The 25,507-nt window shown below is 42.7% G+C and overlaps 1 protein-coding gene across 1 annotated transcript in view; it reads left to right on the plus strand.

The window, feature by feature from the left end:
* GMDS (GDP-mannose 4,6-dehydratase) overlaps positions 1-25,507 on the plus strand; it is an 802,997-nt gene that overhangs the window by 436,002 nt on the left and 341,488 nt on the right. The window lies entirely within an intron of this gene.

Genomic DNA, 25,507 nt, shown 5'->3' on the forward strand with positions numbered 1-25,507 from the left:
TAAAAATTCTTAATTTTAGGGGACAAACTGCTGCCCCTACCCTCTCATGTTAAACATTTTCAGTTGCAAGTTTATTATTATTATTCCTTCTAAAGAAGCTTTTCAGGCCCTAAGGCAGCAATGCAGCATTAAACCAAGATTCTTTTTCCAATATGCTGTATGCTTAGATAAGGTATTTATTTTGATCTGCAATGCTTTTTTTCGTTCCAAACCTAACCTCGATTAGCTTTCATCCAGGCTTTTACGATTACCCCTGTGTTTTCTATTTACCTACTTTTGAAGCACTCCATCAACCTTAGGTTGATGAGCAACAGTTCTGGATTTCATGTGAGTTTATGTCTGGATTCATGAATACCAAGGCTTTAGAAAGGCTTTTGGTGACCTTTTTCAGGCATATGCCATTCTCCAATTATTGTACTTGGGCCAAGGATTATGACCAGATCTCTCTTGGGAAAGTGAGGCCTTTTCGGGCTAGGTTTACACCTGTGAGGGTGCTTGCCGCTGCTGGACAGCACCACAAAAACCTGCACAAAAAAAGCATTGCCCCTCAGGAGATGCATACGTGGCTCACAGAGCCGCTCAAGTGCGAGCCCAGCCTTAATAGCTTAGTTTAACGTCTTCTTCATTTTTTTTTTTTTTTTTTTTTACATGGGGCAAGGCATTGTTAACTACAAACCTTTTCCTACTTTGTCACAGAACACCTTAGTCTAACTACCTTTTATGGAGGGGTGTCATCAAAGAGGTCTGCTTAATTTTAACAGTCAAGGTCAAAAACGTGTATAGTAAAGAGATGACCGTGCCTGTTACTTTAGAGTTATTTGCTGCAACTGGCTTATTCTAAAGGTTTCACAAACTTTTTTCTGTTGTAGATTATGTGGTTATTGCAGATATTTTAAGTTTTTACAGTAAATAGTAGTGGTAGTCTGTATCGGGGGGGGGGGGGTTAAATTGTTTTTAGCTTGTCTAAGACAGGTCAGTGGTTTTTCACTACTTTTAATGCTCCATTGTTCCAAATGCATAAACTATAACCACTGGTTCACAATAAAGCCCTGTTAGATTTACAGCCAGAAAAAATGTTCCTCAGATAAAGTAGCAGCAATTAAAGGCTTGGTTTTACTTGTATAATAAATGCATTGTTTGAAGTGTAATATTTTTCCATTCAATTAAAATGCCCCCTCTGTATTAAAATCACCTCTCTGAGGTATACAGACCGCATACATTGCTTAGCTGTCTGTATGGCATTAACATTAAATGAATGTGTGAAAGTAATAGCTGCTTATTTCAGACTGTTGGCAAATGATGATACTCATTCTAGTCACCCCGCCTAAGTCTTTGAATATTATCTCAAAGGCTTATGACACAAACAGGCTATTTAGCAAGAAATGTGATTAACATTTAAGATGTCTTAAATGTACTGGTTCACAGGGGGTGAGGGGGAGCTGAGGTCATTTGGGTCTCGCATTCTGTGGCTGTTGAAGTTAAAAAAAAAAAAAAAAAATGCTTGTATGCTTAAATGTTAATAGTAGGTTAATGTACAAGGCTCTTTTATGTTACTGAAAGTATGTCAGTTTTCTTATTGAAATTCATGGGGCAAGTACATTTTTATTTATTATTTGACTTCCACTTCCCACCATGTTTAACACCAAGCCTGCAGAGTAAAATATTTCATACACATGCCAAACAACCCCTACAGTAGTGGTGGTCAACTGTGGCCACAGCATGTCCAGAGGGCCACACGATAGTTAACATAAGTTTTCATTGCATTAATGTATGAAAAAAAATCACACCATTATGCATGTGTTGTAGGGCTATTCATTTTAAATGGCACCCCCATCAAATTGTTACTGTAGCGGGCTGCAATTCTGCACAGTAGTGCACTGCTATTTTAGTTATTTAACACTGTTTTCTTCATATGGGGGATTTAGATCTGGCTGGTGTTGAACTGATCCAATAATCCCCCCTCCCCCCCCCCTGTGCAAGTCTGCAACATCAGATCACTTCCAATAGTGATATATTGCTGGCTGCAATGAGTCAGCAATAGCACACTAAATCATCAGGAAGATGCTGGTCAGAGCTGCTTCAAGTCTGCATTAACCTTCGTACAGAAACATTTTGGAATATTCATAAAAACTGTAGTAGGTACTAAGCAATCTGTCTTCCGGGTACGCATTCAAAATCTTTCTTGTGGTAGGGTTAGTCTAAGACTAAGTCCATGACCAGGTGAAACATGCTTTTATCTTTTTTTTCAATGTGGTGGAGTGAGGTGTATATAAATTTGTCACAGAATTGTCCTAAAGTAACACAAAAACTCCAAGATGGAAGAGGTATTTATATATACCTGAACTTTCCTTATGACCAGTACAGCGGTATTTCTACATCCAAACCACCAGTAATGTGTTTTAAATGAAATTGAATTGCTTTCACAGCTCGTTGGAAACCAAAGCACTACAGCAGGGGTAAGCAACCTCGGCACTCCAGCTGTTTTGAAACTACAAGTCCCATGAGACATTGCAAGACCCTGACAATCACAGACATGATGGGATTTGTAGTTTCACCACAGCTGGAGGGCCGAGGTTGCCTACGCCTGCACTACAGGGTCAGTTTCTGGTGTTGCTGCATCTGGGGACATGTAGGCCTGCTTGCTAGCCAAAAGGTGTCTTCAAGGAGAGACTGCTTTCTCTTCATAATCTGCCTTTGACTGCTGTCTGAAAATGTCTGGATAGTGACCCGCCCCCTACATGTTCCCTACACAGCTGTAACAGTCCTTGAAGGAGAGCAGGTCTTAGCCAAGTGTATGAAAGCACTTGCCTAGCTAAAGCTGACCAAAGAGATCGAAATTCAGCCTGTTCAGCAGGATTCAGCTTCTGTTGAACAGGAAAGTTGGAAAACTTTTGTCAGTCTGTGACTGCATCCACTGGTCAGAGTATTCTGACAGCAGATGAGTCCCGCTGTCGGAATACAATGGAACAGCAGAGAGGATTTCTCCATCTACCTTGCTTGTGTAGATGGGAGAACCCATTAATTGTTTTTTTTGTGTGTGAGGTCACTGGCTGAATGTAACAACACAATCTATGGTTAGCCTTGGTTGTAAGAGTGTGCAGTCTTGTGCTTGGGATTTGAGTCCACTTAGTAAAGTTGAGTTCCCCCCTCATTTGAGTTCTCTGTAATCAACTGTGAAGAGCATCTCAGTACTGACAATTTTAATGGCTCAAACCTAATGTGAGATACAGGAGGAAGAATACAGTGGTTGTGTTTTGGAATGTCCCTTCTGCAAAAAGTTAAACAAAAAAAGTGCATGAAATGTACATGTTAAGGCCAAAACTCTTGGGGCCCATTGACACCACAACCCAATGCATTCTAACTTCTGTTTTTGTACATTGAGACATGTTCAGTTGTCACAGCACCAGTGCATTTTTGCTTTTATGTATACGCTTTGGAAAGTGCATGTGGCCCAGATTGAGATTTTGCAAGGTCATACCTTTTAAAATGTGTTCAAAACAGGTCCCTTACTCCCGTCTTGAATCGTGGACATGCAAATGTCATAGCTGACAGCCAGTTAGATGCTAGTTCATTGTGCGGTAAATGTTGCATGCACATATTCATTGGCCATGTTATAGGTTGGCTTCTGTCTCACTAAGTAATGGTCTCTAGGCATTAACATGGTTGATTTATTTATTTTTTTTACTATGCTGCTCATTAAAGTTCTGTATCGTATAACTGAATTGATCCAATAATCAAAGTACCAAACTTGTGTTTACATTTTCCAAGTTCTCCAAAATGAATAAGTGTGTGTGTATGTATGTGTGTGTGTGTGTGTGTATGTATGTATATATATATATAATTTTATTTTGGACCTACATTGGATATTAGTGAAGATTATTTACACCAATTTCTATTTCTTCAGCGCTTGTATGAACACATTCCAAGTCCCCCAAAATTGTTTAATACTTGTATACATATATTTAGAGGATGCATTGGTTGTTTAGTGGACGTATTGACCGTATATTAAGAGAATATGTATTAAACCAGTTTTTATTTCTTTAGCATGCCGAAATGATAAGTAATGTGAACTAAACTGAAATGCTGTGCAAATCACAGAATTCCCGATATCTTTGAAACCGTTTGATAGACTGAAAATATATTACACAGTGAGTTCTTTGATGTTGCTGTTGAGTAACAGTCTTCCTCTTTTGGGAAAGAATAGCTCATGGTGAATATAAAGCGTGGCCTAAATTGATCATCTGATATGTCTGGTAAGCGCTTCTGTGAGACTGGGCAGTGAGCTTTATTTTTATTAAAATTACAGAAATTGTATACATTCAATCTGTCTTTATACTTTCATGGTAGTCCGCAGACAGTCACGAATGACAAGAAAAATTGCTGCAGAACAGCTGAAAAAATGTCCATAAAATGGCTTAGTCCAGAGCTAATGTGCAAGCGACCCATAGAATTTCCAGCACAACCACAGTACTGTGCTCTGCTTGTAAACAAATGCGCATGCTAGGTTGGTAGAAGCTGCTGTGCACACACATGTCTTGGAAGGCCAGGTGGGAGTGGTGGGTCTTTGATTTCTTGTGTATAATTCAATTTCTACTTATAAAGGCACGTCAGCAATAATGGCTCCCTTGTGCTTTCCTTTCAGGTCTCAATTTCTCATATCTCATCCCTATATATTTTTCAATTACATACTTGGGGTTTTTACAGTTGTATGTTTAAAAGAAAAGTTTGAGAATTTAAAAACACATACTCGCCTAGGTGGATGCAGTATCGATCCGAAATGCTGCATTTGTCCCCTGCTTCCTCTAAGACTGAACTGAGCAATCAAAGACCGCTTCAGTGAGCTGGTGACTGTCCGTCACCTCTCTGCTCTGCCCCACCAGTGCTCAATGGAGTGCGGTTGGTTCAGGCTCTCAGTGGCTCGCTGAACATTGGAGGAGAGCACACAAGTTCCTAGCACAGCTAGAGAACTGAACACAGTGTGTTCTCCTGCTTAGTGTAGTCAGTTTTTAATAGGAAACCAAAAGGGACTGAAAGCAACACCAGGGCTTTCACACAAAGGAAGCAATACCAAGAGAATAGGATACCTTTTTCATACACTTATGTGGTACAGCAGGCACATATCAGGAATATGAAATGTTGGGATTACATATTCTTTAAAGTCGGGATCTCTCCAGAGCCTAGACAGGCTTGATGCCGTCAGCCGACCTAGGATTTTGGCCTGCTGTCAGCTGAATATGGATCACAGAAGTAAAGATCTTAGTGAGCTTGGCTCTACTACTCCTTTAAATATGCAGGTATTTAAAAAAAAAAAATTCAGCATACGCTGCTTTTTCATGCAGCTAATGTGACTGTGCGTGTCTGGCAATAAGAACAATTTCGGTCATTCTATCAGATTTTTAGTCATTTGACACATTAACAATGTACAGAACAATTAGAATTTGGAAGTATTTCACTAGTAATCCTCTCTGCCCCCCCCCCCCCCCAAAAAAATCTAATTTTCCTGACTTTTCTATGCAGATCTTTGCTGTGCGAAGGCCGTCACATGAGTAAATTGAAATTCTTTCATGCGGAGCCTGGCTGGGAGTCTTTTTCAGTGGAGATGTGTGGCCTTCTATTGGATGCACAGCAAAGACCTCCATGGAATGTGGACAGGAAAGTGTGAGACTTTTGAGGGTGTTGGGCAGTGTTTAGGATATAATTATGCTAAACATCATTTGCACTTGATGGGGATTTTTTTTTTATTTTAAAAAATAATCCTTTAGAAAAATTAAATTTTTGGTAATCAAAATTTTAATGCCTGTGTTGGTGAAAATATTTAAAAAAAAAAAATGTAAATACTGAGGTTTACACTTGCTCTGAGCTTGTATATACTACACAATTTTCTTGAATATTGCATTATGTAACCTATTTATGTGAGTGTGTGGTTAGCCCTCATGCATAGAGCCCAATGATGAGGTAACTATCTTGTTAGGCTAATGTTACACGCTGAATTACTGTAGAATGCACTCACTTACTCTGTATGTATTGCTTTTTTTTTGGCAGCTGTGGTTATAAGATGAGTGACCTGTTCAAGTCTTGCTAGTTTTTTTTTTTTTTTTTCGTTTTAACCCAACCCAAATGAAAAAAGAAGATAACTGAGGCGCTCAATACAAAATTGAAATTGTATCACAACACAGAGTGGTACTGTGGATACATGCGAGGTATACTTGTGCCACGTCCTACAACTATTATTTAGACTCAAAACACAAGGAGGAGGGACTTTGGACTTTCTAGGCACGACTACAAAAAGTATCTATAAAAAGTTTAGTTTTATTGAAAAATACAAAAAGGACATCAATTAAAACCACAAATCATATATATATATATATAAGGAAGCGATAGCTATACAACACCATCTGAATGCACAGTTCTTCGGACATGAGGAAAAATATCCCAAATAACAATCGGTCCGAGAGGATGGCTGGATAGCAGATCCACAATCGATTAGTTCATGTCAGGTAGATATTCAATGCTCAACATGTTTCGCGTGTCTTCACGCTTCTTCAAGAGCGGAAAGATAAATTGTGGCTATCAAAATACATAACATAACATATAAATAATGCATAAAACCCTGAAACCCAGCACCTAAAACGATGCCATATACTCCATAATCACACAATTCCCTGCAGGCTGAACCAGTGCGGTATAGCGTAGAGACACAATCCCAGAAGGTGGTGAAAGGCTACCATGGAGGCACACACAACATAGTACTGGATGGTAGCTGAAAAGTGTAACAATGTAGAAAAGCTTCATACAAAAATAGTTGTAGATCCACCAATAATAGGGAAAGGAAGGGGGAGGAATGGGGGGAAAGGGGAGGGAGGGGAAAAGGGGGGAAAAAAAAGAGAAAGGGGGGGGTTGGAATGGATGGGAAAGGGGTATGGCAGGAAGGGAAAGGGGGAAACCAAAAGGGGAAAGACAAAAAGAGGATATATCTCTGAAAGTACTCACAACGTGTATATATTCTAAAATCATGAAAAATATGCCCGCAGGTTAGGGAAGAGCCAGCAATGTGGTATAGCAGCACACGTCGGGATGAATCTGGGCTTATCAGCCCAGATTCATCCCGATCATCAGCCCAGATTCATCCCGACTTGTGCTGCTATACCACATTGCTGGCCCTTCCCTAATCTGCGGGCATATTTTTCATGATTTTAGAATATATACACGTTGTGAGTACTTTCAGAGATATATCCTCTTTTTGTCTTTCCCTTTTGGTTTCCCCCTTTCCCTTCCTGCCATACCCTTTCCCGACCATTCCAACCCCCCTCTCTCTTTTTTTTTTTTTCCCTTCCCCCCCCCTTTCTTCCCCCCCCCCCTTTCTTCCCCCCCCCTTTCTTAACCCCCCCCCTTTCTTCCCCCCCCTTTCTCCCCCCCCCCCTTTCTTTCCCCCCCTCATCCGTCCCACTTTCCCCGTCCCCTTTTCCCCCATTCCTCCCCCTTCCTTTCCCTACTATTGGTGGATCTACAACTATTTTTGTATGAAGCTTTTCTATATTGTTACACTTTTCAGCTACCATCCAGTACTATGTTGTGTGCGCCCCCATGGTAGCCTTTCACCACCTTTTGGGGTTGTGTCTCTACGCTATACCGCACTGGTTCAGCCTGCAGGGAATTGTGTGATTATGGAGTATATGGCATCGTTTTAAGTGCTGGGTTTCAGGGTTTATGTATGAATTATATGTTATATTATGTATTTGATAGCCACAATTTATCTTTCCGTTCTTGAAGAAGCGTGAAGACACGCGAAACATGTTGAGCATTGAATATCTACCTGACATGAACTAATCGATTGCGGATCTGCTATCCAGCCATCCTCTCGGACCGATTGTTATTTGAAATATTTTTCCTCATGTCCGAAGAACTGTGCATTTAGATGGTGTTGTATAGCTATCGCTTCTATATATATATATATATATATATATATATATATATATATATATATATAATATATATATATATATATATAATTAATTGATGTCCATTTTGTATTTTTCAATAAAACTAATTTTTTATAGATACTTTTTGTAGTCGTGCCTAGAAAGTCCATAACTGAGGCGCTCCCGAGGAGCTTCCTGCACTAATTATGCAATGTTAGTACAGTGATCTCCCTGCATCGGCTTCAAGCGCTGATCGGATGGCAATCAGCTGCTGGTTTTCTAGCATGCCTGTTCAACAAACCAGACAGGCTGCTGTACACACTGGATGAATGTAGGCTGGTTTCTGTTAAACCACCTGACATTCGGCCCATGTGTACCAGCCTTTAGGCATGTTGCTATTGCTTTTGCATTAATGACTTTATTACATTTTCTGCTTTGTAATCCGTATCGTAACCCATGGATGGATAATTTTGCCACTGTGACACTTCAGATCGATCTATGCTTAAAAATGTGCTTGATTTTGTGATATGTATAATCCGTGCTTGGTTCACTGAGCAGATAGCGGTTTTAAAGGTCACAGTAAAGTCCTATTAGTGCCTGCAATCCATATGCTACTCCAAGGCAAATTATGTACTGTTATTAATAGAAGATGAGCTTTAGGTATGGCAGTATCTGAGTATTATGAAGATCAGCGCTTACAGAAGAACTCTCATCAGAAGTTCAAAGGTCTTAGCACTTGTGCCTGTTAAAATCGATGATGTGTAAATAAAAGATCATGTATATTCCTATCAGTGCTGGCTGTAGCTCCACCCTAGGCAGAGACCCCAATTATGGGCATTCCTATGAGGGAGGTGCAGGCAGCACTAAAGCCATAGCCCTTTTTCAGTTCTGCAGTTGTCCTTGCCCTGCAGCCATGTGCCTCCTCTGCTCCATTTGTACAGACAAGACAGAGCCTTTAACCTCCTACAACCCCCTTTCCATTCTGTAGCTGTTCCTCCTCTGCTTCCTCTGCTACTGTTGAAAGACTCAGTCTGCAGCGGGGAGAGGGGACTACAATAGCTGGTGACTTCTGTTGGGTGAATGACAGGGGCTGTAAACGCTGTTATTCACAAAAACACAAACGTAGCTGCTGGCAGCTTGAGTTGTTGTGCATGACAACACTGATCCCCAGCTTCTGACATTCACACAACACAAACACTAGCTAATACTGTGGTCCTCTCCTCAGAAGGAACTGGCAGCTGTTGCAGGCTCAGCCTTTTACTAATATCAGAGGAAGCAGAGACGACATGGGTTCAGAATAGAGAGGGGGTGCTGGGAGAAATTGCAAGCTCAATCTTTTAACAATAGCAGAGAAAACCTTGCCATGTGGGAGCTGACTATTATAAAACCACGCCCATACAGATTCACTGAGCACATGGACGCAAACCGCTAAATCTTCAAAATAAAAGGTAGGAATCTGCTACAAAGTTTGGTAAAATCCTTGCAATGTACATAGATCACCCAGACGGGAATGTTTTTTTTTTATCCATAAAAGTGGAGTTACTTTTTAAAGGAAGAAATAGAGAAGTGGGTGGAAATAAGAGGTGGTTAGGGAATGAGTGAGGTGTGGTCCACAAGTAAAACATGCCCTATACTGTGATGCAGTAAGGCAGTGCATGATGGAATGTGAAGTTTCCTAGATGGTCCCATGGTGCTACAGGAAGTCAGGGCTCAGAATGGATTTTCTTTAAATCTTGAACAGAGGGTACAGATTGAAGGCTGCTATATACTAGGTAAGTGAAAGATAAGCACATTGGGATGGCTTGGGCAAAAAAAATATTTGAATAGGGTAAGAAAAATATTACTAAAGGCAAAACATTTTTTTTACATTGTGGATAGAGTGGTGAAGGATTTGAACCACTGTCGGGTTTGTATTGCTGCCCATGTCCCTTTTTATGAAGATTTACATTCTCCAATTGCCTTGATCACCAATGGTGCCATGAATCAAAATGAGAGTAAATCCAAACATTTAGGTTGCCACCAGAAAAGGAATAGAGGGAAAATCTTCCAATGGGACACTTAATTCCATGTCTCCCCTATACTATCCAAAGTTTGGGCTTTAGAAATACTAGAAATTGACAATTGAAAGACATTTGTGTAAATTGTCTTTAAACTAGCAAAGGATTTGTAATTCTGTCCAGCTAATCCCATTTGTGCACTAATGCAGGAAAGCACAGCCGAGTCCAAGACATCTCTGCAGAAAAGCCGAACTGTTTAATTAAAAACTTGTCTTGGGGGTATGGTTGGACAAGAGCCAGCAATACAGTCATATGGTGATTCCTGTACTCTTTAAGGGTGTGCCCAATATTAAAATGACAGTATGTTGCAAGACAATAGAGTTCTAAATGGGTTAGAGTGATGTGGTGGAAAATAACAAGTGTAAGTACTTGGAGCATTTCTATGTAAAAAATTACCCATTCACATTTTTTGTTTTATAAAGGAAAGTAGTGCTGAGGGAGATATTTAGGCTACCACTGCTGTCTCTCTACTTTTGAAAATGCCAGTTTGGTTGTTCTACTAGTCTAGCTGCTACTTTTTTAATCACGTTGAGAATGCTAGATAATTGAGGACACTCATTGCGTGTTTAGATGTCTTCAACATTGCAAAAAAAGTCCAGCTGAATGATGCCCTGTACACACGATAGGATTTTCCGATGGAAAGTGTGTGATAGGACCTTGTTGTCGGAAATTCCGACCGTGTGTAGGCTCCATCACACATTTTCCATAGGAATTTCCGACACACAAAGTTTGAGAGCAGGCTATAAAATTTTCCAATAACAAAATCCGTTGTTGGAAATTCCGATCGTGTGTACGCAAATCCGACACACAAAGTGCCACGCATGCTCAGAATAAATTAAGAGACGGAAGCTATTGGCTACTGACCCGTTTATAGTCCCAACGTACGTGTTTTACGTCGCCACGTTCAGAACGATCAGATTTTCCGACAACTTTGTCCAACCGTGTGTATGCAAGACAAGTTTTGAGCCAACATCCGTTGGAAAAAATCAATGGATTTTGTTGTTGGGATGTCCGATCAATGTACGACTGTGTGTACAGGGCATGAGCCTTACTACAACGAACTATACCTGGATGAATGAAAACCTTCAGAGACCTACTTTTTTAGTCGCCTACCTGAAATGGATATACATAGCAGAAGCTCAGACATCATCAATCTGTTGCACTCTTGTTGTCTCAAATTCAGAATGCAAAGAGAGCCTAGCAACCAGTATTTTAACAAGGTGGTAATGACATATAAATGGATCAAATGGCATCCTTTATAAACTTTTAAGAATGGCCACACCCAGATATTTCAGAATTTTTCTGCTAGGTCAGTGTTTGTCAATGACTATGTAATGCGTGAGCCTCTGTGTGCAATCTATCCAAATCGTATCCAATCAGGTAGATGCCAATACTTCAGTTGCTAAAAGCTGTTGACCTTTCGAGTCCAATCTTTACCAAGGTATGGCTGGGTATGGCTAGCACTGGAATGCTATAAAAATATTGAAACTGAGCCTCATTCCACAGCCATTTTTACTGACACTTAAACGCATTGTTTCTTTAAAGTCTGCTGGCTCTTAGATTTAAAGGACAGCTCAAGAGTATACAGGAGCTCATTCTCAAAATTTTTTATAACCATGATGCTTATCATACTGTATGTTTATATAATGCTAGGAGGAATTTCAAAAAGGAATTATACTGTGAGTTTTGGAGGAATGGGATATTACTGGTGCAAAGGGTGATGTTCATATTCTTTTGGTATTGCAATACTATTGTAGTTTCTTTGTACTAAATATCTCACTGTATCAAATATCCTCCTGTATTCAAACTTGTTGTTACAATGGGTTTAGTGAATGCATCAGTGAAAGGGTTAAAGCCTAGCTGCGGGCCAATAATAATGAAAAAAAGCTGAACTACCAAGCAAACGATTAATGCACAGAAAAATCTGATGTACAGGTTGGGACTTTTAAGGTGGCAAAAATAAAATCCAGGATTTATTAAAATAATTATTTTAACATTGATTAAATACAATGAAATAATTGAGTGGTAATTACCACGTAGTACAGCTTATTCAGTAGATACATCATATTACATCATCAGGTTAAAAAAACTCAGGAAGAAATACTACCTAACCTAGACCACACTACTAGTGAGGATGCAGAGGCATATGCAGGCAACATTCTAGTTGTGCCTGAATAATCTTTCAGGGTCCTTATTCAACACTATATGCTAATACTTAGTTGAGTCACCTTACCAGCTTCTGTTTTTATATAACCTTTGAACAGGTGGTTGATCTTACAATCTTTATTATTGAGCTGGTATGTCATCCTATTTCCTCCCCCTGTGAATCACCAATGGGCTTCTTTTGGGTAGTAGTGGCATCTGACCCTGGGTTTGTGACCAGTGGTGTTTCTTAGGAACCCTTAGATACAACACATCTAGGTTATGTAGTATTTCTTCCTGAGAGCTCATAGTAAAACGTGTTGAACTACACAGCATCTACAATATCCATTTTTTTTTTTATCCTGACACTGTAATATGATGTATCTACCTATTAAGCTGTATCAAGTGGAATGCAGTGCCTTGGTGATTTCCCATCAATCTTAACCTATGACTGTGGCTAAATGCACAGATAATATATGGGAGTAGTTTTATTGCCAAATGGTTTGCATTTTAGTCCAGTTTTTTTTTTCCACCGCACAACCCTGTCTAGCAAGGTATGGGACTTGAACTTTGCTGCAGTTTTAACTTTCACTTAAAGGTTCCATCCCCATCATATCACTGGACAGTAAAAGGAAAGCAGCACAATGATAAACTCATTCTCTTAATGTCTCTCATGTCACATTTCTTTCTCCTTTTATCAGCTTATTTCTTGATCAAATCTCTATTAGATTCCCATTATCCCCTGTACAGCTTACTTAGAGACCAAAGGTCAACAGTGTCAGCCAGTCTGGCTCATTGCCTAGTGCTGCAGTTCTAAAACGTTCAACATTCTTTCAGAAGGAGAGGGTGCAGAGATGACCACATTAGTGCACTATTGTGCAAAAGTTGTCCAATCGTATGGCAGGGTGGGGGCAGCTCTGTATTAAAGTTGAACGCCTGGTGGATAAAACAAAATTATATATTTTTTTAGATTCCGATATTTTAATTACATTTTCAGCAGTTCTAAAGGCAACAATTCAAGTAGAACAATCCTTCAAGTGCAAATATCAGTACAAATTATATCCAAGAAAACAACCATCATACTGATGAAAATAGTGGATTTGCCTCCTAACAATGTTCCAAAGATAAGGAAAGAGAAAGTATTTCCTGTATTGGCAGAAAATGTGAGGAGTGAGGAGGGGCTGCCTTAGGTTTTGCTAGTCAATAGATATGTTTGCTGCATGGGTCCTATGTCTTGTCAGATTTCATGGTGGTGTTAGGACTCTCACCATTTGGGTGGAAATCTGTGTGCTACCAGGAAAGGAAAATTACAGAAAGAAGAGTATACAATTTTCCATTTTCCTGGTGCACCATAGCAGCATACAGTGGGAACTAACTCGCCATATCGTGAGGGTTCACATATACTTTGAGGATTACATTAAAATTATATTCTTTTTCCATGGCATTATTTGTCTTCATTCAATAAGGATATGTGACCACCTAGATCTGGTTGTGTTACACGGTTTACCAAACTGTTGATCTCTTCCATAAACTCCTTCAGTTAATGACCTTCCTTTCTTCCACAAGGGAATATTTTAACTTGATTTACTTTTTATTTATTTATTTTTTTTTTTTCACTTTGATCATTGAAGACAATGCCATTCATTGGTGGCCAGTGGAAAAGTTATCACATATATTGGTGGTTAGTGTAGTGCATGCCCGTTGTTGATCAGAGGCCACTTAACATTGGAAAAAAATGCTTCATGTCATTGATGGTCCTTGTCCAACACTACAGGCTTAGGTGAGTGATGTTGGTGCCAGAACTTCAGAAATTTTTTTTTTTTTTTTTTTAATCCACATTTTTGCAGGTAAAAAAAATGTGCATTTATTTATTTATTTTTTGCACTGTAAAGCAATGCATCCACGATCATCAGATCGCAGGTGCAATGCAAGGATTCTGCAGACTCAGCTGTCTGCCCATACCTCCCGTACAAACTGACAGTTTCTGAACTGCTGAAAGAAGCAATCATCAGTGCCCTCTTAGTTCATTGAAAACTGCAAGCTGTCTGCCACTGCTGCCAATGGTACTTGTAGGGTCGTCTTTAAGGCAGAGCAAAAGAGGCAGCTGCCCTGGGCCCCATCAGTGTTGTGGGGCCCAAAGCAGCTGTCGCATACTTGACAAATACCCCAGTTTAATTTCCCTTGTCCCTTCAAGTTTTAGTCCTGTGCTGTGTCCCGATATTTGTGTGAAGTTCTGCTAATGCTCCCGAGCTCTGCCCTATTACCGTGTACAGAGAACACACCTGCAGACCCTGTGTTTACATGTAAATTATATGCATTGATATGTAAATAGTGACTACATTATTATGTAAATAGAGGCTGCATTCATATGTATATCATGCCCCCCTGAGGTCATATCCACCATCGCTTCTGCTGAATGCTCCCCACTGGGGAGGTAAAGGGTCATGTGGTCATTGAGCCTAACATCAGCCTGTTCTGCAAAGGTAAGCAAATTGGAGGTGGAAACCTTTGTCAAAATAACATGGAACCACAGCACCGTGAATTTTGGTTCATGTGAATACGCACATATCAGCCGATGCATGAGGGTGTCCTTAACAATTAATAGCACTGTTGTATATCTGCTGAAGCGCAGCATGTTTCTGTGGTGTCAGGAAAGCCATTTTGCATGTCTTCCCGATGCACACAAATGTGAACGCAGGCTAAATCTTTGTTACATTAGTGGTCCGTTTAAATCTTCTCATTACATTGGGGCTTGGTGTACCATCCTTTAATTCACACTAGTGCCCAGTGTGAAGGTCCCTCTTACCTTGGTGGTCATGTAAATCCCTCCTTACATTGGTGGTTATTGTGAATGCTCCTATTACATTGGTGGTCAGTGTAAATCCTCATTGCCAGTGTAGGAACTCCTCTTTATATTGGTAATCGGTAAAAAAAAAATCCAAACTTGCATTTGTGGTCAGTTTCGAATCCTCCCTTACATTGTTGGTCCATGTAGCAGCCCCCTTTAAATTGGTGGTGAGTGTAAAGCCCCCCTTACATTGGTGGCCAGTGTAGAAATCCCCCTTTAATGGTTGTTAATGTAAAATCCCCCATTACATGTCTGTCAGTGTAAATTCTTCATTACATTGGTGATTATTGTACATTTCCCTTTGCATTGCTGGTAAGTGCAGAACTGCCCTTAAACTGGAGGTCATTGTAAATCTCCCCCGCCTAACATTGGGGGTCGGTGTAGAAGTGTCACCTTACATTGGTGGTAATTACAAATCTCCTCGACAATGGAGGTCATTGTATATTCCCCCTTACACTGGTGGTTGGTGTAAATGCTCCTATTACATTGGTGTCAGTGTAGAAATTCCTCTTTACATTTGTGGGTGGCATAAATTCCCCCTTACATTGGTGGTCAGTGTAAAATCCCCCCCCCCCCGACATTGGTGGTCATTGTAAATTCCCCATTACATTGGTGGTCAGTGTGGAATCCCCCACTATATACTTGCCAAAGATTTCCAGCTACATGATTCTGAATTTGCCAGTGTACTGCCTCCTAACTAATCCCACCACTGCCACTGATCCCATCAACACCCCAGCATTGCCACTGATCACACACCCCTCCCCCAGCATTGCTGCTGATCCCAGGATTCCTAGGAGTTTTCTGTCTTTTGATCCCCTCACCTCCCTATTCCATGGTGTGCAGGCAGGGAGGAGATGCCGTAACCTCTAGGAAGCAAGCAGTGAGCAGTAATAATGTGCAGTAACTTCTAGCAAACAATTAGTGAGTGGTAAGGATGTCCAGTAACCTCTAGCAACCAATTGGTGAGCAGTATTAATGTACAGCAATCTCTAGCAACCAACAAGCAGAAGTCATGTGTTGTAACCTCTAACAAATAATCAGTGAGCCATAATGTGTGCTGTACCTCTAGCAGCTGGTCAGTGAGCGGATATGATGCACTGTAACCTCTGACAACTAATTGCAATCACTGCCTAATCTGATTCAGTAAACTGATTTTGAGTCCAGCTGTTATTGTATGTCTCCGAGCTGGTGGAGAGCAAAAAAAGTTTGCCCAGGGTCCAATCAATATTAAAGATGGCCCTGGGTACTTGTAATTCATCCACAGGAAACTGAATGAATAATGTGGCTGTTTGGGTGGCGCAATGGGGCTCAGGTAAGCATTAGGAGTAGGCTCTTTTAATTGTATTAACAATCTAGGAGGTGATTGTACGTGTTGACTTAAGCCTGGTACACACTGAAAGCGCCAGTCGGCCACTGGCTGAGAGTGCCGATTGGGAGTTGGTCAGCTGCTGATTTCCCAGCATGCTCGTCTGACAGAAGCTGGCCGAATGGCTGGCTTCTATTGGACCGGCTGACATACACAGGGGCCGAATGTCGCACGGTTTTTATTGAGTCGGCAAATTTCTTCTGACATTTGGTGCATGTGTACTAGGCATATCCCTGCCTTAAGCCATGAGGAACCAAGCACAGATATCAGCTTTACTGAATGAAAAGGTAGCTGCCAAGCAGGCCATCAGAGTTAGACCAATATCCAGAGAATGTGGTTCTCCCTCTTCACCAAAGAGAGATGGTAAATTAACTTTCTGGTTAAAGTGGAAGGAGACAGATGCCTACGTTCTACCCAAGCAGAATAATCCTAAAACCCCCAGACCGCTTTTATCCATAAGGTATATGTATATGTACAGTATCTCATAAAAGTTAGTACACCCCTCACATTTTTGTAAATGTTTTATTATATCTTTTAATGTGACAACACTGAAGAAATGACACTTTGTTATACAAGTTGTATGATCACTAATTTACATTGTAGCGGTGTAAATTTGCTGCCCCCTCAAAATAACTCAACACACAGCCATTAATGTCTAAACCACTGGCAACAAAAATGAGTACACCCCTAAGTGAACATGTCCAAATTGGGCCCAATTAACCATTTTCCCTCCCTGGTGTCATGTGACTCGTTAGTGTTACAAGGTCTCAGGTGTGAATGGGGAGCAGGTGTGTTAAATTTGGTGTTATCGCTCTTACTCACTAGAAGTTCAACATGGCTCCTCATGGCAAAACTCTGATGATCTGAAAAAGATTTGTTGCTCTACATAAAGATGGCCTAGGCCAGTGATGACAAACTATGGCACCCCAAATGTGTTGGAACTAAATTTCCCTTGATGCTCATGCACTCTGCAGTGTAGTTGAGCATCATGGGAAAATGTAGTTCCAAAACATCTGGGTTGCCAAGGTTCGCAATCACTGGCCCAGGCTATAAGAAGATTGCCAAGACCCTGAAACTGAGCTGCAGCATGGTGGCCAAGACTATACAGCGGTTTAACAGGACAGGTTCTATATAGAAAAGGCCTTGCCATGCAGAGGTTGCAGAGGTGGGGGGGGGGGTCAACCTGTCAGTGCTCAGACCATACTCCGCACACTGCATCAAGTTGGTCTGCATGGTTGTCATCCCAGAAGGAAGCATTTTCTAAAGATGATGCACAAGAAAGCCCGCAAAAAGTTTGCTGAAGACAAGCAGACAAAGGACACGGATTACTGGAACCATGTCCTGTGGTCTGATGAGACCAAGATAAACTTATTTGGTTCAGATGGTGTCAAGCGTGTGTGGCGGCAAACCAGGTGAGGAGTACAAAGACCAGTGTGTCTTGCCTACAGTCAAGCATGGTGGTGGGAGTGTCATGGTCTGGGGCTGCATGAGTGCTGCCGCCACTGGGGAGCTATAGTTCATTGAGGGAACCATGAATGCCAACATGTACTGTGACATACTGAAGCAGAGCAAGATCCCCTCTCCTTAAAGACTGGGCTGTAGGGCAGTATTCCAACATAACGACCCCAAACACACCTCCAAGACGACCACTGCCTTGCTAAAGAAGCTGAGGGTAAAGGTGATGGACTGACCAAGCATATCTCAAGACCTAAACCCTATTGAGCATCTGTGGGGCATCCTCAAATGGAAGGTGGAGGAGCGCAAGGTCTCTAACATTCACCAGCTCTGCGATGTCGTCATGGAGGAGTGGAACAGGTTTCCAGTGGCAACCTGTGAATCTCTGGTGAACTCCATGCCCAAGAGGGTTAAGGCATTGCTGGAAAATAATGGTGGCCACACAATATTGACACTTTGGGCCCAATTTGGACATTTTCACTTAAGGATGTACTCACTTCTGTTGCCAGCGGTTTAGACATTTCTGTGTGTTATTTTGAGGGGACAGCAAATTTACAGATATAATAAAATATTTACAAAAATGTGAGGGGTATACTCACTTTTGTGGGATACAGTGTGTGTATGTATATATGTATGTGTGTGAGGCAAGACATGCTTTTTCTCAATTGCTGCAAAGCTGGGAACATTTACACCTCCTCCTGGGAGGTATACATTTTCCATCTCACACAAGTTTGCACCAGGCTCAGTCTGAACTTTAGAATAAATATAATTTACATTTTTGCCTGGGGTCAAGTTTAACCTGGGGGGTGGAAGTTTTAAATAAATGATTATAATTAAAATCTTAACTGTTTAATTTGCAAGCAACTCTCTAGCAAGGACACACAAGTAAAAGTAGACATTACTTCAACGTGTTATAGATAGTAACAAATGGGTCACCGAGGATTATTGCTTTTTTTTTTTTTTTTTTAACAGACCTAAAGCAAAAAGCCCAAGGCATAACCAGTACACAATAAGACTCTGTACAGACATCATCTTAAGCTTGCGACTGGCAGAGCGTTCTGTATGTTTCTTTGCCAGAATACAAATAAAAATACAAGCAAGATACTGAGCTATATATCTTTACATAAATGGAGATTTGTTTAATAGAAGATTAATTTCCTCGGGAATAAAATGTGACTTTTAATCAGTTGACTTTGTAATAGGACTTTATAAAGAAAAATTAGTTTGCTGTCAGTGTTCTGTACAATGTTCTGTACAATGTCAAAGTGGTTCTTATGATACTTCTGGGATTGCATGAGTTAATGCTACGGACAGGTAGCTGGTGCTTGAGCTGTCTTTAATTATAGCTTTCCAGCAATGTGAAGGTGGCTCTGTTTGGAAAAGACTTCCAGCACAATCAGAGGATTGTACAATTTTAATAAAGTACATGTGTGGTATAAAGTAACTTTAATTAGTTCTGGTTCTTGTTTTGTAAGAAAGGGTGAGGTGGTAAAGGCAGGGCTTGCTCATCTAGCATCTGCCCATTTTCCGAAGAACACCGCAGATTAGAACAAAGTAAGGTGTTGTTAGGCTGTAATATTCCAATTATCAGTTTGGATTTAAGTTTGTACAAAAACATTGATCCCATTCCCTTACATGGTGCTGCTGTGACTCTGATTATCATAATAGAGATCTCTCCTGCGCTCAGGTGTATAGTTCATCAGCACGTGGTGTAACCAGCTTCATACAGTAGTGCCTGCCGTCTTGCAGCCCTCCTCAGAATAATGGGTATTCATAGGCTAAAAGAAAAAAGGAAGGCACACCGACCTAGTGCATTACCACTGGTAAAGCTTGTATACTCACAAATGAGCATAGGTAACAGGCATTGACAATGTAGCAGGTTCGCGGTTCTGAATACCGACAAGCCAGGACCTGACGTCAAGTGGATCGAACGATGACTGACGCGTTTCAGGGGAGAGCCCCTTTCCTCAGAGCCTAAGCGGGCAATGATTTGTAGGAGGAGTCTGAGGGCTATATATCCCTCCTCTATTAGATCCTTGTTGGCTCCTTTCTGGGTTGTTCGTACACCTGGGGGCCGACACACGTCACTTCCGGGCCCTTGCTGAGTGACGGTCGGCTGCAACAGTGATGGCGGTTCCTCTCTCGGTGCTCACGCCGGGTACCACTGGGGAGACCGCCCGCCCACCCATCTTCTATTCACCCCAGGGTATATCCGGCTCCACAAGGGAGCCGCCCACCCGCTTCTCCTGGTGTTCATGCCAGGGGGGTGATCGCCTGCCTGCTCCTCTCCCTATACAAATCCGGCTCCACGAGGGGGCCGCCCGCTTCTCCCAGTGCTCATGCTGGGGGGGGTGGGCGGCCGCCCGCCTGCTCCTCTCTCTAAATATTGGCATCGCTGCAGTGCAGTCACAGAGGGTAATTAGACTGACACACAGCAGTCATGCAATGGCCAGATGTGGGGTGTTGGGACTGGCGAGACTTGTAGAAGGAATGTTGGGGAATTGTTTGTGGTTTTAGTTGATGACAAATCAGAAGCTTATAAGGTCACATTCATTGCAAAGCAGGGTTGGCAATACCTGGGAGGCTGGCAAGACATAGGGAGGACGCAAACCACATAACACACTGCTTGCTTTTACTTGTTATTTTGTCTTCTTTGACCATCCGATGGGCCCACATTGACCATGTGGGCCCTTCAAGCATCAGTACAGAAGGGGGTGGAGGTGTTCAGACCTACATGACTAGGTGAATCGCTCACCAGCTCACCTCTCACTGTGCAGATCAGATTTCCCAAGGGGGCCACCCGCACGCTTCTCCCGGTGCTCCTGAGCGGGGGGGGGGAGCGCTCGCTTAACTCTCTGTGCTCTAATATATTTGCCGTTGAATCCATTCCATAGGTATGTACTATTTGGTATTGAGATCTGATGCATTTGCAGCTAACTGCCGTAGAAGTTTTCCAGGGATTCATCAAACAGGTTTGATTTTCGCCTTCAAACTTTTGGTAAGTTCCTGGGGTGACGATCTGGTAGCATATGTCCTCCCCCTGCCTGTGCTAGGCTGCTAATTGCAGCTCTTGGACACATCCTCAGGTTCTGGTAGCTACCATGATCATCCAGGGGGGAGGGGGTGCTGGCCAGCAGATTCACTGGTCAGCTCTTTGTGAGGTCTGTTTGTGGTATGTCTTCCTGCAAGCTGAAGGGGGTCGTTCAGGGCAGTACTAGGGAGGGGGGCTGGTTGGTGGGTTCAGCTCCACTGCCATGGTCGGTTCCCGTTAACTTGCCCGTCAGTGTGTTCGGTCACAGCGTGTTCTGTTGCAGCGGTTCTGTCCGCAGGTCTGCAATAGCAGGTTGTCACAGCGGTCCTGTCACAACGGTTCCTCTTAGCAGGTTCTGTCACAGCAGTTTTTCAGTCATAGTGTTTCGGTCATAGCCTTTTCAGTCACAGAGGTTCTGTCACAGCTGTCAGCCATGGCGTTCAGTCATAGCAGTTCTAGCACAGTGTTTTCAGTCTCAGCGGGTGCTGTCATGTTTTCAGTCATAGCATTCCTGTCATAGCGGGGCTGTCACAACGTGTTCAGTCATAGCGTTTTCTGTCACAATGGGTGCTGTCCTAGCGTGGTCGGTCTCAGCGTATCAAGCCATAGCGTTCCTGTACAGCGTGTTTTGTTGGAGGAGGACGGTCATAGCGTATCACAGTCAGCTGACACTGTCGCAGCAGGCACTGTCTTAAGCTGTTCAGTCACAGTGTCCCAGTCACAGCGCTTTCTGTCATAGCCAGTGCGGTTGCTTCGTGTTCCAGAAACGTGTTCCAGTCACAACGGGTCCAGCCACAGTGGCTCTGTCATAGCATGTTCTGTCATAGCAGTTCTTGTCAGCGTGGTCTGCAGTTCTGTCATAGCCTTTCTGTCATAGCCAGCATGTTCTGTCGTAGCTTGACGGTGCCATACAGCCACGGCATACACTAATAACCGTTTCATCTTCTTTGTTTCCATGTCATCATACCTTTTCATTCATTGTTCTTTGTACACCTAGGTTTAGTTAGCAGTGCTCATATCTCAGGATCTGTCATGTCTTCAGATCCGTATGGGCTGAGGTTTCGTTTTTCTAATGATTGTTGACCACAATCTCCTTGCTCATATAACATTCATCTTATGATGCATGTTCATTTCATTACGCTTGTACGATTACCCACCACGGTCTGTGGCTACACTAGCCCTGGGGGTTTTAATTTACTACCTGTTTTCTGTCGTAGCATTTAGTTCGTAGCATTCCTGTCGTAGCATTTCGTTCGTAGCTTTTCTGTCGTAGCATTTAGTTCGTAGCATTTCTGTTAGCTAGTACTCACATCCAGGATCTGTCACGTCTACGGATCCATACGGGCTGAGGTTTCGTTTTTAATTGATTGTCGTCCCACAATCTTCTCGCCCGTATATCATAGGTCATACATGCACGTTCACCATTACACCTTTACTACTACCCACCACAGTCTGTGGGTATCTCAGCCCTGAGTGTTCATTTTTAATTACCTGTCTTGGTGCTGCAGGTTGCTCGGGCTCACTCACTGCATACTCTAGGGTGGTGTCATTAGGTTCACATTCATGCGCGGTTGGTCTTGTTATTTCTGCACCTACATCCTCATTTTCTCAGATACGTGGGGGGGTGTTAGTTGTCTGTTCTCATTTCTCTAGTTTGTTTCCTTGGATCAGGGCATATCGCGTGTTTCGGAAGCGACAAATTTGCATTCATCTCTCCAACGCCACATGGGGGTTCGGTGCATTGCAGCACCCCATCATTAAGGGGTGGGACCTTGCCAAACTCATAGCTGAGTTTATCACTGGTGTACCCCTTTCCTGGCCTCTGCTGGGGGGGGCAGTACTTTTTAGATTGTTGTTCCCAACTCCGTCCCTACCTATTCCATCCACCAGCACAGAATATGTTTCAATGCATGATTCTTTAACCCAGATTCATGCGGTACTTATTGCGCTCTCAACATCCATGCTACAATTGTCAGACAGGATGGAGGGGTTCGTAGCCAGCTCGGCTAGAACGGAAGTGTCAGCTGTGACCCCAGCTCCTGCTCTCCTCAGGGCGCCGGCAGGTGATGTTGGAATTTCTTCACAGTGGCATGTGGAACTGGGGGCAAGCCTTGTCACAGGTGATCGATTTGGCCAATGGTTCTTCATCCAGAGTATTCCGTGGGTTATTACCAAGGGTGGGAAGGTTTCATAGGTTCATGTCTCTGGCTTTCGCTGCATATTGCCTCTGCAATTTGGCCTCATCTGCCAACAATATCAAGTATCTATCAGGTGACCAGCATTTCAGGCCCCCACAAACTCCTGTCAGTCTGTCCATTTTTGCAGCTCACCCTCTCTAAGCCAGGTTAAGGCGTATTCAGAGTTAGTCAGGGATGTTCTCTTTGGCATGGCTACCAGTGAACGGCCAGGTTCCGTGGTGTGTCAGATTCCTGTCTCCTACCCTTGACGCAGTTCCCATTTAGTGCTCTAGGCAGTTCCCTTTTACTACGCTTACAATTTCCCCATAATTAGATGGACAAGCCAGGGGTTGGTGGTCTTATTTCTGTACCACAGTAACGGTGTCAGATTTAAGTACATGTCCTTCTCTGCAATATTCCTCTGGTCAGCTCTTTCTCCCTTTCCCCATGCGTCCTCTCACTACAAACAGTTCGTTCTCGTGTCCAGGTTTCTTTCCAATCAGGCTCATATCCTCTGCCCCTTTCTAGATATTTGTGAGGATTGGTGGCAACTTTTGTAGGTCCCGAACAGGGGGTCCCTTCTTTTATCAGGTTCATGGGGCACTGGAGTTCCTCCTGTTTTGCAGTTACATATGCAACCCCCTTTTCTATAGTCATCGGGGCATTCTCTATTTTCTGGACTGATGGTTGTTGCTAAACCCTTCATTGTAGCTTCACATCACACCTACTAAGGGCTTTTTTGCCGTCATTTTGGCATACTGACCAGCTAGGCCAAGACACACCTCAGGTCTTGGTAGTTAGGATTATCGCATTTCCAAGTGAAGACTCTGACTACAAGCTAGAAGGCTGGCCGCAGGCTAGCCTGTATTTGTAGGAGGAATTTGAGGGCTATATATGCCTCCTCCTCCATTAGATCCTTGTTGGCTTGTTTCTGGGTTCCCACCCACCCGTTCCCCCATACTTTCAGAATTTCATACATATTCATTCAGGGTATGCCCTCTTTTAGACATACTGACCAGCTAGGCCAAGGCACACCTCAGGTCTTGGTAGTTGGGATTATCGCATTTCCAAGTGAACACTCTGACTACAAATCCCTTTAAGGCCAAGCTATCATTAGAGGCCAAGAGGTCAGATTGTAAAGTGCATCACATTATGTACTTTTCATATATAACACTGAGTAAACAAATCGTTAACAGAAGGTTAATAACCTTTAGCTTAGCCTAACTATAAACTATTGACTATAATGTTCAAATTTAATTGGACTGACACTTTTTGTGACTGTCATTCCTGTAGTGTAAATGTCACTCAATAACTCTGAGCACATGGACATCACATCTCATCTCTGTAGCAGTTTCCCATCGCCACCATTGATCTGGGTTTGGGATCTTCTGCCATCCTGATTGGCCAGACCAGGGTTACTTAAAGCGGAGCTCCACCCAAAAGGGGAAGCTCTGCTTGCTTGCACCCTCCCCCCCCCTCCAGTGCCACACTTGGGGAAAGCGGGAGCAGGTACCTGGTTTTGACAGGTACCCACTCCCGGGTAAGATCGCCATGCTCCGATCTACAACATTTCTGCCCCCCCCGCTGCCTTCTGGGACACAGAGGTTCCAGAAGGCGGCAGGACCATTCAAAAAAGCGCAGTGCGACTCGCGCATGCACAGTAAAAAACAGGCTGTGAAGCTGCAAGGCTTCACTTCCTTTTTCCCTTACTACAGACACCGGCGCCTGCACCTGAAGTGATGAATCGGCTAGGGGTGCCTGGACAGGTAAGTGTCCTTATATTAACCCCTTCCCGCCGACCGTACGCAGATATGCGTACTCGGCTTTCCGGGGTTATATCGGGATGATGCCCGCAGCTGCAGGCATCATGCTGGTACCGTTGTTTACAGCGGGCGATTGGCTACCCGTGTATAACAACCGATGCGGCTAAAAGCCACTCGGCTGTTATACCGGAGGAGCGGGAGGGGACATCCCCCCCCTCCCGCCGCTGTTACCGGGCCTCCCGTGCGATCGGGAGGCCCGGTGTCCATTCGTCTGCCTTCGGCGGCTGGGGGCGGGCTGGAACGAAGCTGTGAGCGGCTTCGTTCCAGCCTTCTCGTTGTAAACGCGGAAGCGACATCATGACGTCACTTCCCGTTTACTCGGCTGCCAATGGCGCCGAATTTAAAAAAGTACACAGTATTCCGAATCGCTGTTTATGGCGATCTGAATACTTTGAAGTGTAAAGGAGGGATCGGGGGTCTTTTAGACCCCCGATCCCTCCATAAAGAGTACCTGTCACCACCTATTACTGTCACAAGGGATGTTTACATTGCTTGTGACAGCAATAAAAGTTAAAAAAAAAAAAAAAAAAAAAAAAAATTTTTAAACACAATTTATAAAGTACAAAAATAAATAAAAAAAAAAAATTAATTTTTAAAAAACCCCTGTCCCCGTGAGCTCGCGCAGCGAAGAAAACACATACGGAAGTCGCGCCTGCATAAGTAAACGGTGTTCAAACCACACATGTGAG

Source organism: Aquarana catesbeiana, linkage group LG05 (assembly GCF_042186555.1).
Source record: "Aquarana catesbeiana isolate 2022-GZ linkage group LG05, ASM4218655v1, whole genome shotgun sequence".
NCBI classification, from domain to species: Eukaryota; Metazoa; Chordata; class Amphibia; order Anura; family Ranidae; genus Aquarana; species Aquarana catesbeiana.